Here is a 16,848-nt window from a genome sequence, read left to right as displayed (position 1 = left end):
ATAATTAGGAAACGATTAATCGGTAAGAATTTTTATTATTTTGTTCGTATTTGTTATGTTTAATCATCGCCTCTGTATTCTTAGTATGGCTTCCAGTTTCCATTGATTTTATTATTCCAAATGGTTCCATTACAATGGGATCAGAGGAGAAACATAACAATAAGTCACGCCTACTGCCTTTCGCTTTTCTTAGCAAATAATTGTGTAGAATTGTTTAAAAATTCTATTAAATAATACATATTTGTTGCATTGTTTCTTTCAATGATTCTTTCTCGAGCAACTCTTTATTCTTCTCAATAATCACCACCTACGAGTAGATTTTCCTCCAACTGCTTCGAGTCATTAAAATAAAAATGTCCCCGTAATTGAAGGAATTTTATAGAATAAATAAATTCCAGTCAAGATTCATTTAGATGAAAAGATTCGCAAGACTGTGAAAATATTGCTCGTAAATTCGACTCACTGTTCTTTTAGAAAGAAATCGTCTTTGAATTAACCAGAACGTCATTAGAAGAAATTTTCAATTTTTCTTGAAAAATAATATTCACTAAAAAATTCTATCAAATAACCTGCCTTTCCTTTCATTGCTCTTCCCCGCAAGTAGATTTTGCGTAAATATCTTCGAATCAGTCGTAAACAATCGCCTACAAATTAGCCAGAGCCATTAGAAGAACTTTGCAATTTTTCTCCGAGTATATTTTATTGAAAAATAATATTGTCACATTTTCGGATCTTCCTTTTCTTTTTTAAAATTCTATCAAATAACCTGCGTTTTCTTTCAATGCTCTTCCCCGGATTTTTTCAACAACAAACTCCTGCAAGTAAATTTTGCATAAATATCTTCGAATCAGTCTTAAAAAAATCCCCTACAGATTTAAAGTAATTGCAAATTTTTAAAGGACCATGGCTCGTATATAACAAAATACGAAGCTAACAATATTATATACTCTATATAAATAATATATAGTACGCAATAATATCTGTAATATAATTAAATTTATAATCACTATACAATATAATTGCATAGGCTTATAATATAGCGTGCATATACGTTTCGCTGATAAAAGCTGCGTCAGAAGCTCACAGGGTTCGAATAAAATATTTCCCACTGCTTCAATTTATTTCTCTAAATTTCTCGAAGGAAAAATTCGTTCGTATGGCGAATTAGGCCCCTCGCGTGATAATTCGCGCTATGCAACCGCCATTGGCGTGTGCCAGCAGAGCTTTCAATAAGTCGAAGCGCGCATTCTATCGCGGATACACGTGTATAAAAAGCGTACATTTAACACAATAGATGTATTCATAAATTTGAGAGTAAAATGGCTCTGCATTCTAAATACATGAACGCACAGGTGAATGCATGAGAACGTGCATGACCGTGGTTGCACGTACGATTTTACAGTTAGAATATATTGTACAGGATAATTCATTCACCGATAGCGCTTTCGGGATAGCGGTTTCCCGAGCTTTGCCCATTGTACTTGGTGTCATTGATTTTTGTCTTCGCTCGAGTTTATCTTGACAAAAAGTCACGGCTATTATCATCAGGCCTTAAACTTTTGATGATTAATCAGATTTCACTTGGACTTATTCCAACAACGAATAAATTCATTTCTTTTATATCGTCGTATGCAAGAAGTGAAAATTGGCCACGAGCTTTAAAAATTCCTGCTCGGCTCAGATAGTCGACTATCGAAATTGAACAGATCTTATAGTAGCCTAAACGACTGTAGCCTTTGATTTTATCCTGAGCACGAGAAAATGGAGTTTTCCCTATCTAAATCTAAATTATCCGTAGTTGTAAAATTTTCTATTCAGTGGATATTTTTGTAATCGATAAGGCGAAACAACCGAACACGTCGCTACACGTGTGTTCCTGGACTGTCGAACCAAAGGGAAGTAAAAATGAAACACCTGACTCGGGCGTAGTGGACGCTGCTTCTTGCTGAAATTTTGACGAGCTACTTGCAGAATCCACTGACCCGAATAAATTAGTCCGTGCTTGTTTATTTAACAACTGTTTCCAAATGATACGTCTGACGCGTAGTGAGGATCCGTACGCGGAATATCAAAGATTCAAAGCGAAAATTCCACGTGAAAATTGTGCAAGAATTCTACGCAACTATGGTAAAACTAATGAAGAAGACAGGCAGAGAAATCAAAACAGGTTTGAAATCGGTGCGAAAGGCGGCCACGAAAACAATCGCGTCTATTTCACCAGAGAGATTTCGCGCGAGCAATTAAAACAGAAGAGAAAAAGGTGTTCAAACGTTACTTGCACCAACCAACAGTCAGGATATCCAGTGGCCGCGCAAAAAAATCACCTAACTCGTCGCCATTCGGTCAAATTGCACAGCTGCAAACACCGTGCGCGGTAATCCACCCTCTTCGGCCACCCCTTGACCGTGGCCCTTGAAGCCCGTGCAACGTGGCCCCCAAAAAACCGAAAAATATTCCACCAAGATGAAACTGTAACGCAGCCGGAAAACTCAGCACGACTGGTGCTATTTTTCCCCCGATACTACTCCCTTTTCCACCCTCTTTTCGTTCCTACGCAGTGGCTGTATCTTGTCATCAGTGCTCCATACGCGTAGTGAGAGGCTTTCGGCCAGTGATTTTACTGATTTTTCAGTTGACTCATACTTTTGCTTAAATGTCCCTTCGCTCGAACAGATTAAGGAAAAGGCACAGCTATCAAAACTATCGCATGATGTTCTAGAAAATAGAAAGAGTATTGGGAAATTGCTTGGGGCTTTTTAAGACACAGGAACCCAAGGAAAAGAACTGCGCGTACTTAAACGACTCAGTATGCAAACGACGTGATTAGAAATTAGAGGGTTAGATGATTTCGATGTAAGGAGTCTTTAATCTTCGCTGTGATAGGATTTTTTCACGACTATCATCGTGATAAATAGAAAGAACAGCAATGTTAAAATTACCTTCTTAAATTATGATTTTCACCGACAGCAGTTTAGAGGATGCTGATTAAAGCGATAACAATTGGAAAAATAATTTTCACAATGCCAGTGATAAGAAGGCGGAGAGCAACTCGGAACAAACAGCTGGAAGACTCTTAAGACGCGCGTCGAATCGAAACTGTCTCGTCCAGCGAATATCATCGAAGAACTTTCCTTTTTGGAATAAAGTTCGTTTCTAACATCGTTCGACTTTCTCTCAACGAAAGGATTAATCCTGGCCACGTTGATTAGAACCTAAACGACAGATAATAATCGCGCAGGTGGTGGCTAGAATTTCAAGCGCGTCGCGAGATTCGCCCGGTTGTAATTTCGCGTTTGATAAAGAACGAGCTTGTTTATTTAAATTTTCCTTTTTGGTCGGGTGTATACGGCACCGATTACCATTATCAACCGGGCGTGTTAAGCGCGCTCGTATCCTCCAGGATTGCGGTGATGCACGAGCCGCGTCGCTTTTAAATATCGCGCGTTTAAATATTCCGAACCGGTAAGATTTAAAAAGCTTATATATCACTGGCGCGCGTTTTAACCGCATTAATTCTCGCCGTTTACCATTCGCATTTTACGCAATTACACGCGTCCATAAACTATCACCCTTTGCAGAAATATGATTCCAAAGATATAGTTATTTCTACTTTGCTATCTTCCGCTTAATCGATCCCAACATTGTTTTCCAATTAATGGAATAAATTTGAACGCCGACTCGTGGTGACGTTGTTAAAAATTCGTACGATGTCAGCTGGTTAATTTATTGCTGGGATTGTTGGTTGAAAGTTATTAGGGAGCAGTAATGTATTTTTAGTTTGGGCTTTTGCTTTCCGTTTTTATTTCTTTGTCGTGGTATTCCCTGAAATCGAATGTGTTTGCTTTAAAATAACGCGCATGTGATAGAAGTTAGTGTGTATAAACCGCGACAGCACGTTTTGAACGATCTTGCTGAGGAATTGCAACAGACTCGGCAAATTAATTTCACCAAAGATGATACAAGTTCGTTCGCAATTTTCATCGTCTCAGCACGATTTTTCCAATTCATTTTATCAGCTATCGTGCAATAACCAAATATTGTCCTCTGCAAGAAGTTAATTCGGAAAATTCCGATTAATCATATGAAAGAAAATTCTTCAAGATGGAAGGGAAGGAAGTAAAATCCTTTCGAATACAAAATGTCATCCAGGAGGAAAGAATCCTCGTCGACCGTATAAAAAGAGATTTCCACAATAAAAAAAAAAGAAGGAAGAAAGAGAGCTTCGATAACTAAACGCACTTTCCTCCGCCCACAAACAGAAGATATCAACCATCGCATAAAAAAGAATTCTCATCGACCCCATAAAGAAAGATTTTCGGAAAAAAGGGAAGGGGGAAGGAAGCTTCGATAACCAAGCGCACTCTTCTCGGCTGAAACACAAAAAATCAACTATCCAATGAAAAAAGAATCCTCGTCGACCGTATGAAAAAAGATTTTCCACATAAGACAACGAAGAAGCGAAGAAAAATCCAATAATTAATCAAACAGGAAAAATCATTTAATAAAAAGGAATCGTCGTCGGCCATATGAAAAAAAGATTTAAAAAAGAAGAGAAGGGAAGAGAAGAAAGCTGCAATAACGAAACGCGTATAAAGGAAGATTTAAAAAAAAAAGAAAGAAAGGAAGAAAAATCCAATAATTAATCAAACACGCGTTTCCCCCAGCCAAACGCAAAATATCAACTATCTGACCGAAAGAGAATCCTCGTCGGCCATATAAAGAAAGATTTCCGAGAAGGCGAAGAAAGAAAAGTCCAATAACCAAACGTACTTTCCTCTCCACCTAAACACACAAAAAAAAATCAGCTAACTAATAAAAGAGAATCCTCGTCGATCAAATAAAGAAGAGTTTTCAAAAAAAGAGTGGAACAAGGAAAGGAAGATCCAATAATCAATCAAAAAACCATATTTCCACCGGCCGACGCGCAAAGAAATCAGCTGAATAACACAGAAGATTGTTTGTCGTCCCTGTGAAAAAATATTAAAAAGGAAAGAAAGAAAGGGAAGGAAGATGTCAATAATCGAATACACACTTTCCAACACAGAAACTCAGCGATCTAACGATAATAAGGAATCCTCATGGAGCACGTACGGGAAGATTTACAAAAAAAGAATCTTCGACATTCCTATGAAAAAATATTAAAAAAGAAAGAAAGAGAAGGAAGAGGGTGTCAGTAATCAAACACACATTCCAACACGGAAACTCAGCGATCTAACGATGATCAGAAATCTTTATCAAACACGTAAAACAGGATTTTCAAAAAAGGAATCTTCGCCGTTCCTATGAAAAAATATTGAAAAAGGAAGAAAGAAAGGGAAGGAAGATGTGAATAACTACACACATTTTCGAACACAGAAAATCACCAATCTAACGATAATAAGAAATCTTTACCAAACACATAAAACAAGATTTTCAAAAAAGGAATCTTCGCCGTTCCTATGAAAAAATATTAAAAAAGAAAGAAAGAAAGGGAAGGAAGATGTGAATAACTACACACATTTTCGAACACAGAAAATCACCAATCTAACGATAATAAGAAATCTTTATCAAACACGAAAAACAAAATTTTCAAAAAAGGAATCTTCGGCGTTCCTATGAAAAAATATTAAAAAAGGAAGAAAGAAAGGGAAGGAAGATGTGAATAACTACACACATTTTCGAACACAGAAAATCACCAATCTAACGATAATAAGAAATCTTTATCAAACACGAAAAACAGAATTTTCAGAAAAGGAATCTTCGCCGTTCCTATGAAAAAATATTGAAAAAGGAAGAAAGAAAGGGAAGGAAGATGTGAATAACTACACACATTTTCGAACACAGAAAATCACCAATCTAACGATAATAAGAAATCTTTATCAAACACGAAAAACAGAATTTTCAGAAAAGGAATCTTCGCCGTTCCTATGAAAAAATATTGAAAAAGGAAGAAAGAAAGGGAAGGAAGATGTGAATAACTACACACATTTTCGAACACAGAAAATCACCAATCTAACGATAATAAGAAATCTTTACCAAACACATAAAACAAGATTTTCAAAAAAGGAATCTTCGCCGTTCCTATGAAAAAATATTAAAAAAGAAAGAAAAGGAAGGAAGGGGGTGTCAATAATCAAACACACATTCCAACACGGAAACTCAGCGATCTAACGATGATAAGAAATATTTGTCAAACACGTAAAACAGGATTTTCAAAAAAGGAATCTTCGCCGTTCCTATGAAAAAATATTAAAAAAGGAAGAAAAAAAGGGAAGGAAGATGTGAATAACTATACACATTTTCGAACACAGAAAATCACCAATCTAACGATAATAAGAAATCTTTATCAAACACGAAAAACAAAATTTTCAAAAAAGGAATCTTCGCCGTTCCTATGAAAAAATATTAAAAAAGGAAGAAAGAAAGGGAAGGAAGATGTGAATAACTACACACATTTTCGAACACAGAAAATCACCAATCTAACGATAATAAGAAATCTTTACCAAACACATAAAACAAGATTTTCAAAAAAGGAATCTTCGCCGTTCCTATGAAAATATATTAAAAAAGAAAGAAAAGGAAGGAAGAGGGTGTCAATAATCAAACACACCTTCCAACACGGAAACTCAGCGATCTAACGATAATAAGAAATCTTTATCAAACACGAAAAACAGAATTTTCAGAAAAGGAATCTTCGCCGTTCCTATGAAAAAATATTGAAAAAGGAAGAAAGAAAGGGAAGGAAGATGTGAATAACTACACACATTTTCGAACACAGAAAATCACCAATCTAACGATAATAAGAAATCTTTATCAAACACATAAAGTAAGATTTCCAAAAAAGGAATCTTCGGCGCTCCTATGAAAAAATATTAAAAAAGGAAGAAAGAAAGGGAAGGAAGATGTGAATAACTACACACATTTTCGAACACAGAAAATCACCAATCTAACGATAATAAGGAATCCTCATGGAGCGCGTAAAAAAATATTTTCAAAAAAAGAAAGAGAGATACATAGTCGTACTTGGATGTCCATCAGGCGTGTGCGTCCTTCGCCGACGAAGCCGGCCACGCGCTTCATCTTGAGATTCGCCCCGTGACTAGGGGTTGGTGCGAGGGAGACACCCTCGTCCTCGTGCGACGAGGGTGGAAAAACTCATATCCCCTAATGAAGTAAAACGGGACGTGTCTGTGTGCGTGGACTCGACAAAGACAAAGATAGAGAGAGAGAGAGAGGGTGAGCACCGGAGAGGATGGAAGAACGGAAGGAAAGAAGGAGGAACGTGAAGCGGGAGAAAGGAAGAGAGCAGTTTCGCAAGCGAGCGCGACAAGGACGACCATATGGAAATTTGCGCGCATAAAACAGAGAAAAGTAAAATAGAGAAAAATAGACACGGCTATATTGGACGTGTGTGTGCACGTGCGTTTGTGTGTATCCGCGAAGCAGAGGGGAAAGTAGAGACGAGAGTATTGCAAGCTCGCGCGTATAAAACAGAGAGAAAAGCGAGCAGAAAAATAGAGACGACCATATTGCCAGCTTGTGTGTTTAAGACAGAGACAGAAAGACAGCGATAAAGAATAAAACAGAGACGACCATATGGAAACCTGCGTGTATACAAGAGAGAGGAGAGTAAAGAGGAAGAGAGAAGATAGCAAAGAGCGAGATGGAGCGACGTACGCGGGAAAAGAAGACGAGGTACACGTGCTTGAAAGAGAGACGCGATACACACTCGACAGTGACGAAGCACCCTTCATTCGGCAGGGAGCAGAAGAGAATCGAAAGAACGAAGCCGATGGTAGAGAGAAAAAAGAGGAGGAAACACAGAATCGAGGTTCGGGGCACAGATGATAGCAAAGAAAGAAGAAAGAGAAGAACCGAATGAGACGAGCACGAGCGTGCGCGTGTATGTGCGAATCAAGGATTTTTCCCTGTCTTCCTCTGTTTCCTTTTTCCCTCCGCTATCTTTCCCAAATTTCCAACGCTCGTCTACCTACAGACACGAGTATCAGCGAAAATGGTTACAGCGAGATTACTTTTTTCCAAAATATTAATATGGCTGACGATTCTATGGAAATTCGAAGGTGGAAAATGGTAGGTTTTTGGAGTCGAAGAAAGTAAGTTTCGACGGTAGAACTATCGGAATGGTGAAAACGCGTGGTTTGTAATTTTCCATATTAATTAGGCTCAAAATTTTGCCGTACGATTTTCCGAGCTTTTATCACATTTTCCAAGAAACATATGCTTGACAGCAGTTTCGTTTTCCTCGTTCGTTGATTCGCCGGAAGAGCGATGCAGATACCCGAGAAGAATAAATTCTCGAGGAAAACTTCAAATTTAGAAATTAAATTCAATTCGATCGAGTTGAATGTTTAATTTAATTAAGATTATATTAAATTAAAAATTTAGCAAGTTTAACATTACGTAATATATACGTTGTTAATTATTAACTAAGTAGAATATTAAATACTCGATGGTTTAACAACGAAAATATCTTTTTCTTTCACGATTTCGATCGATAGTCGTCCACTTCTTACGACAAACTATTCCAACAAACTTGCTCATGCTGTTATGCTTTCCTAATATCGTTTGCGCCTATTGTCCACTACCATAAAAGAGATTTAACGTTCTGTTATTAATTTGGTTTACGACACTCTTCTTATTGATATCACTACGTATGCCACGTGTTATATCGAATATGCAAATGATCGTCGTCTTCCTATACTTCAGATAAAAAGTGTCTAAATAGCGCGTGGAAAATGTTGAAAAAATCTGAGATGCCGAACAAATTGTAGACTATCTCTATAATCGTAAATCCAATCGTAAGATTGGAAAAACCTTGGAGAGAAGAACGTAGCACGATGTTATAATCGCTAAGTGGATCGATGGTGGTGGAGCATTAGCTGGTCTGATAAATTAACAAGAAACAGCGTAGGACAGCGTCCATTACGAGGTGGATCGATGAACGAAAACGAGGCGAGTTCGGCGTGCATTGAAATTATTCGCTGGTAGCTGCGGCGGAATTATTCCGGCGCGCCGCATAACGTTCCAGAATTCTTCGCTCCTTTGTCCGAAACGACGTCTGAAATCGTAAAACTGCACTCAATTAAAGGGTTAGACCGCTCGTCAAACGTTACTGCCCACTTGCTGCGAGACGTTCGTTCCGTCTGGTCGCGATAACGCTCGTCGCAATAAACCTGGGACCATCGAGCACATGCACACACAGTCTGGCCATGTGTACGTACAATAAAGCCGCAATATCGCGCAAGTATACGCCAGGTGTAACGCGGTTCTACGTGTCGTAGATAGCGAGCAGAGATAGAGAAGATGATCGCTTTGGTCCTCGTGTATTAACATTTCGATCTGGTGATTTCTTTTAGCGATCCTGTCTGAATCTGTTCATAGGCGCCTACTGTGAAACCGATGCGAGTCAACGAGCCAGACAAATCGAGATTTTCATCCGTTTCACGTTGCATCGGTTTTGTATCTCTGCTCGGTCTCAGCCCGGGACCTTCGCACAGCCGAAACTTGGTAGCTCGAACTCCCAACGGAGCAGATCTAAAATCTTCGACTTCTGGAGCCTCGACTTATCGAAATTTCCGAGTGAAAGAGGTTTAAGAGGGAAAAATTCAACGTACAGAAGCTCCGTGCAGACGCTACGAAAGCTACGTTCGCCTTGTCCCAAAGTGTTAGTATTTTAAACTTCCTTTTAGAACTCGTTATGCTCGAAGTATCAGGTGTGAAAATTAAGGACGACGCGGATCGTGGCAAGTTGCGTTCGATCGACGAACAACCGGCAGCTTGCGCGGATGTGTACGAGTCCTGCGTCGTCCTGTGTAATTCTGAGATAAATTTCTCAGATGTTGAACATTTTGCTGCCTTCACAGGCAGCGTAGCTTCCAGGTGCCTCTCGAGTTGCAGAGAGGACAGACCCACGCGGGTAAAGTCGCATTCGTAGAAGCCTGGCTGCTTCAAAATTAGAATATACGGATGTAACCGGACATGTGGCAAATAATTGCCAACATCGTGACGATTTTCAATTTGCCGTACGAAAATTAAGGACGACGCGGGTCATGGCAAGTTGCGTTCGATCGACGAACAACGGGCAGCTTGCGCTGATGTGCACGAGTCCTGCGTCGTCCTGTGTAATTCTGAGATAAATTTCTCAGATGTTGAACATTTTGCTGCCTTCACAGGCAGCGTAGCTTCCAGGTGCCTCTCGAATTGCAGAGACGACAGACCCGCGTGGGTAAACTCAGATTCGTAGAGGCTTGCTACTTTAAAGACAAGCCGCAGAAGTAAACGGACGCGTGGCAAATCATTGTCAACATCGCGATGGTGTTCAATTTGCCGTGCGAAGGTCGCGAGAAAATAGAGGCAGTTCAACTATGATAGGGGATAATAAATTTTGTCGACGATATTGTATTTAAAAAGGTGTCTCTTGCGGCTACTTTAAGGAAATTTCGAATGACAAACGCAAACCCGTAAGTTGCCTCAACGTGGAACCTGAAAATACGTGCCGACGACTAAAATGTGCGACTTGTAGGAAAAAGACAAAGAAATAAACGTGGAAAAAATGGACGATTTAAAGGCAAGAAAGAAGCCTTTATTCATATACTTTACGTTTAACTTGGCAAAGTATCCTTTGACTTATAGACGGCACTGTAGTCGCAGGAAAAGAAACGAAATCTCATTTTCCACATAGCGTTGCGAAAGTGAAAAATACTCGTCGACTATCGTTTCTAGTCAAATTTTTAAGGACGAAAGTTCCGCAGCTGTGATAAAATTACCATGGTAGAAGTGTCCTGTGTAGCTTTCGTTAAATACGTCAAACATGAAGACGATTACGTTGAATCTCGAATGGAACATAAAACGCGGACGTTTTGTCCGATTACGATGTAAAATAACTATCATAAAGCGAACATTCGTTAAAATTAAACACGCACGTATTCAACCTTTGTTTAACTTAGTTTAATACAGTTGGATCCTCGTGATATTTAATTAGCCGTGCAATTTTCATTTGAAGATTTAGGCTGAGATTAAATCAGTCTATTTATTATAATATTTCCGTACACATATCTAATTAAAAGAAAATCGTTTTATAGCGCGGACGATTTCCATGAATGAGGAAGCCGAGGAAAATTTTAAACTTGCCTCTTTTTTATCTTTAAATAGCCTGCCACGCTTTTTTCCAGCGCCCGCGACGCGATAACCGTCGAGACGCGTACAATAAACCGCAATAAATGCTGATTTGAGATTACTGGAAATTGTAAATGGACCTCTCGTGTTATCGTAACGCGAGGAACGATTCCAAAGTGAAAATGAATCGACTATGCATAGCCATCCTATGACCATAACGCTGTAACATTTAACGTAATTGAATATTTCCTTGTATTTTACAAGTTTTGTTAAACCTACTAATTTCCAAGGTATTCCTTTGTTACCATTCTCTTACATATTTGTCTTATACAAATTAATTGGCTGATAGTATTTCTGAATGTTATTTTTACCATTGAAAATAATTCTTCGTTGTCTTCTTCGTATCTTCTTCATTACGTGGATCACTAGCTCGTCCCTGTAGATCTCTCGACTCCAAAAATTCTCAGTTTCTTTCTTCACGTTAATATATTTGTATTTGAGTAATTTTAATTACCAAACGTTCAATACCTAAATTTGTGAAAAGAATTTCAACGTATAATCCTGGTTGGCAGTAGGATATCTTCGTATATTTGTCGCATACATTTTTAACGAAAGATTCATCAACTTTTCATTACGTGATATTTTAGTCTCACTCTTACTCGTGCAACGTTAACTATACTTTATTCGTGTTCCCAGCGATTATACATACCGTGGACATTATGTAAATGGGGACAATCACGATACGTATATGCAATTATTTCTTTTTTAACTCCTGATATTGATCCATTCAGCAGTAGAATTAAATTAATTTACCTCAGACTTCGCTGCGTAATTCGGTCAAAAAGTATTTCAGAAGACACCAGAAACTCTTCCTCTATGTCTTCTCTGCAATTTCTATATTTCAGTCATCCACATTTTTCATGCCAATAAATAATAAATAATCGTCACATATAGTAGCAATTGTCTTCTCTTAGCTCCAATTTTGATCCATTAAAAAAGGACCTGGAATAACTCGAATTAAATGAACTTAGCCTAAACTGCATTGGAAAATTCAGTGGACAGATCTTTCTTTATTTCTTTCCTATAATTTCTATATTTCTTTTCTCCTAATTTTAATATCAATCCGTTAGGTTTCCAACAATTTGATTGAGATTCTAATTAGATGGACTTACCCTAAACTGCATTCAGTGGACAGATCTTTCTTTATTTCTTTCCTATAATTTCTATATTTCTTTTCTCCTAATTTTAATAGCAATCCGTTAGGGATCATACAATTTGTATGAGATTCGCTTGGCCCAGTTATCACCGCGGAATTCGTTCGAGAAAGATTCCATTGCGTAAACTGTGCGAGCGAAATCGCTGGGATCGTTGTCATGGAACACGGACAACAGTGTTATACTGGAGCGAACCGATCGAGAAAGAGTGTATGAGCTGAATCCATGGAGCGGCTAATAAACGACGTTGTTCATCGATCATCGTGGACGTGGTGCAAAACGGATTTGCAAGGATAAAAAGTGGACGCGCGGGCGGACGATCGGCGGAAAAAACGAGCGGCTCGCGTGGCTGCACCGAATTTTCCCCTGAAAAGAGACACGTCGAAGTGACAGGTGCCACGAAACACCATCAAGGTCGACCATGACCCTCTCGAGGCGTTTACTTTCGTCCATCGATCGTCACGCCAGTTTCGTGTTTTTGGGACATTGACCGTTCGCGGATATACGTTGGCTCACGAAAATATTTGAACATTCGGCGCAGAAAATCTTTATGAATATGACGCTGTATCTGTTTCGTGACGTAATTGCGATCAATCGATCGTCACGTGAAACATTTCCGCGTGACACGCCACTATCGCGATTACGATAGTAAACTTGCAAACTAATCCGAAAATGTATATAGAAATGAAGAAAAGAATTCAGTGGAAAGTTGGCATACAGCAGGTGAATAACGATAATTGTTAGACGAACAATTATTAATAAAAATGAACGAATATAGTCGATAATTGATTTTGCGAGTACTTTGCGCATCTTCTCGAAATGTACGCGACCAATAAGTATTTTGCAATTTCTATAGAAATGCTCGGAACGCGTTTCACGTTCTACCAACGTAGTTTAAAATAAAAAAGAATCCTTGTAAACACGCGCAATGATCATATTTTATTAAAAAATATATCGGAACAGCATTATGGTGTTCTTTCGCACGCTTTATAGGCCATTGGGATGTTATCAGACTGCCTATCACATCCGACAACATAAAGATACTGCTATTATTATTTTATTAAAAAACGTGCACGCAATTTTTGTCTCATAAACGTCGGAATACGATAATGCTCGAGGATATATCCGAAGTGCGTAATGATCTTTTTTTTTGCACATTTTATAGATTGCCGGGACATCATTAAACCGTGTATTATATGCGAAAACATGGAGACTAGCGGTGCTACGAATATTTGATTATCTTACGAAAAAATTGTACGCGTAACTTTATATTTATATATATATATACGTTCCTTAAATACTCCATAAACAAATTCACGGTGGTAATTTACGCTTCACGGGGTAACGTGTAATCTTCGTAAAGCCGAATGATTAACTTAAACGTATGACATAGCCGCACGTTTCTTCGGGCGATTAAAAACACAGGAGAAATGGTGGCGGCAAGGGGAATCCGAGTCCATGGAACGTGGAAAAATCCGCGAAGATTAACAGGGGTGGAAAGTCGGTGGGTAATCGCGGCGGTAATTGAAATAAAGCTTCTGTTATCTGAACGAGGCGAAACGTTCTCGATGTGTTATTAATGCGCGACGTTTGCGCTGCGCTCACGCGGTTTCCACCCGCATTATTTATTACCAGGAATATTAATTTCCACTGGACGCCGTTGCATCGCCACCGATTAATCGATAACGTTCAATAATACTAGCTGCCACGCGTAAGTCCTGCCGATTCTTTCAAATCGTCGCGCCAGCTTCCATTCGTTTCTCCTTCGATCGCTTTTTCTTTTTTTTTTTGGTCAATCGGTGCTCGGAGATTGAAAATTCTTATCTTTATGCAGATTTTGTTAATTTCTTTGTACGTCGGAGATCGATAGAAAATAATTAAAATTCGCACACCTTTCGTTTCTTTTTACCGAGCTTTATGCAGCTTTTCGACAATTTTTCCGCCACGCTGTATCGTTACGTTCGCATTCTTTTAATTTCAAAGTCGTAAATTTAGAATGAAACGTTGCTTCGTGTCAGATTAATCGAATGAAATTTCGAAATCGGAAATTGCTCCCGCCGTCGTGTTATTTGTCCTTTAATTTTCATAATTCTATTGTCTTTCGTCTGTCTTTCGCAACATCCTTCGCGAAACTCGATGTACATTTTTGCTCTTCGTCAATCAGTGTTATGCTATTGAAACTTTGTATCTGTGTGGAAATTCCTTAATTTCTCCGCGCGTACGTATCAGTAGGAAATGATTGAAATTTATTGATTTTTCTGTCACAGTTTCAGCAACGCCATATTATCGCGTTTCAATTTTTTTTTATTCAGAGTGGAATATTATTTTATGTCAGATTAATCGAATAAAATTTCAAAATCGTCGACCTGACATCGTCCAATTGTTCGATAATTGTATTGTCCATTTTTAAGGAAAAGAAACTTCACGTGAACGCTGTTTTTTTAGTCGAAATTTATTCACAAACGTAAATATACATGTTAACAATATCCGATACAAATGCGTTTCGTGTAATACGTCTGTTGACGAACTTGGTCCGTCGTATCGTTACTTTGTATGGTTTTCTAATTTATTTATCGTAATTATAAAATATGCGGAAGAACAATCGAATAGAATTCATACAATAAAATTGGCAAACTCTAAATCTACTCTTGAAATGAATAATTTTACGATCAATGAATTTAATAATGGAAAACCTTTTTGCGCAAAGATGAATTTCTGTATTAGAAACGTAACTTCAATTTTCTCCAGCGGATCAAATTTCCTGGCGATTTAAAAAATAGAATAAATCACGATTATTATCGCGTTATGCTATAACGTCGTAAAAATTCCACCGTCGTGAAATAAAAATTCGAAACGTATTCGATCGTATTCTTCGATGCAAGAAGAATTCTCCAGATAGTCAGCTATTTTTTAAACGTATAAATAAATTTCTTATTCCTTTCATCGCTTTTAAAATCGACAAGGCTGCGATCAATTTTTCGAACCAATCAAATCGATCTCGTCGAAAGCCAGAACATGGTCTTTGCCTTGAGAGCTACGTCGTGCTCGTCAGCCGTGCTTCTTCGTTTAATACGAATATTAAATAAATAAAGAAATAAAAAGAAAACGAAGAACGTGAACAAACAACGTAATTCATTATATCTTTTTATTTCACGCAAGAAAGGTCCGACGAACTTTCGCTAATTATATTATATAATTCTCGTTATAAAAATTGCAGTAATGAACTTACAAAGAAAAGAAAAATTCAATCTTTATGCATTACACTATGTCATGTTTTATTTAAATAATGCGATATATTTATCACGTTACAGGAACGCGGCGTTAACATTTTATTACACAAAACGTATGCAAGAAATTTCACAATCAGACTGTCGGTTTTAACGCATCTATAGGCGGAGAGATGCACAAAGCGCGCTTAATGTACGAACAAACATAAATATAAACCATGTGAAACTATAGTACTTTCTCTATCATCTAACGGGTGAAACAATCTTCCTGCCAAGTTCCACCTTCTAAATTATATTCATAGAAAAATATGAATTTGCATAGATATCCTGTCGGACTATTCGTCATAATAATCATCTTTCTGGGAACTTGCTCTGCTCGTGGAATATCTTGTAAGCGTTGGATATATTTCACAAAATCGAGCGCGGCGAAGCTGGAAAAATCGCGTTAAAAAATGGACCAGCGGGCGAAAAGAAACAGCGAATGCGCAGGATACTCGCGCGGTCCATTCATCAGACATTTTCGATGCGATATTAAGCCGATAGCAAATGTTTGCGTAACGCGGCGCGTGCGCCGACGTGATTCCTGGCGACGTAATTTATCCATAGTCCGCGGAATAATTTCGGCCGCGGCGGCTGAATTATGAAATTACCGGCCCCGGGGGCGGTTGCGCGCTCTCTCTCGGCTCGCGAATTTCGCGCGACGATTCGCCCGCTGCGCACAGTGCGACAAAAGCCGGCAGAATCGTTTCCTTCGATTTCGATCTTGGCTCGTCAAGAAGAGAGAGAGAGAGAGAGTTGGTTAAGTCTCTTTGCAATTTTGTAAAAAAAACGGCGCAAATCTTGCTGCAAGTTTGATCGTCCCGCGCGAACAAGCCATTGTATTACATTGCTGTACGATCTTCTTCAGCTTCTTCGCTGTTGTTTATCTTTTTAGCGAGATCCATTCGTAATGGCGACTAGGTCGTAGAGTGGATTTCCCACAACGCTTGTACGAAGAAAATTTTAGCAGTTGCCCTCTTTACCGAGTGTCAGCGCAGCACTCGACGAAACGAAACGAAAGGAAAATGATTTTTGTATGAGTCTTAGGAAGAAATGAGAAGCTCTGCTGTTGGGCCGGACGTCGCCGCGTGTGGTTAGACAAAGAAATAAATGTTGGAAATACCTCGGCCAGGCCAGGGAGTAGGAAAAACGATAACAGAGATTTGATAAACAGAATTTTACTCGCGCTGGATCCAGTTTCGAGCAGGCTGCCTATTATGCTAACATTTTTGTCGCCCTTGGAAATTTGTCGT

General features: G+C 38.6%; 1 protein-coding gene across 12 annotated transcripts in view; it reads left to right on the top strand.

Moving 5' to 3' along the window:
• LOC126926236 (uncharacterized) overlaps nt 1–16,848 on the top strand; it is a 420,584-nt gene that overhangs the window by 235,517 nt on the left and 168,219 nt on the right. The gene's annotated exons all lie outside the window — the stretch shown is intronic.

This window comes from Bombus affinis, chromosome 17, assembly GCF_024516045.1.
Source record: "Bombus affinis isolate iyBomAffi1 chromosome 17, iyBomAffi1.2, whole genome shotgun sequence".
In the NCBI taxonomy this organism is placed as follows: domain Eukaryota; kingdom Metazoa; phylum Arthropoda; class Insecta; order Hymenoptera; family Apidae; genus Bombus; species Bombus affinis.
Note: the sequence above shows the minus strand (reverse complement) of the source record. Positions and strands in the feature narration are given on the sequence as shown.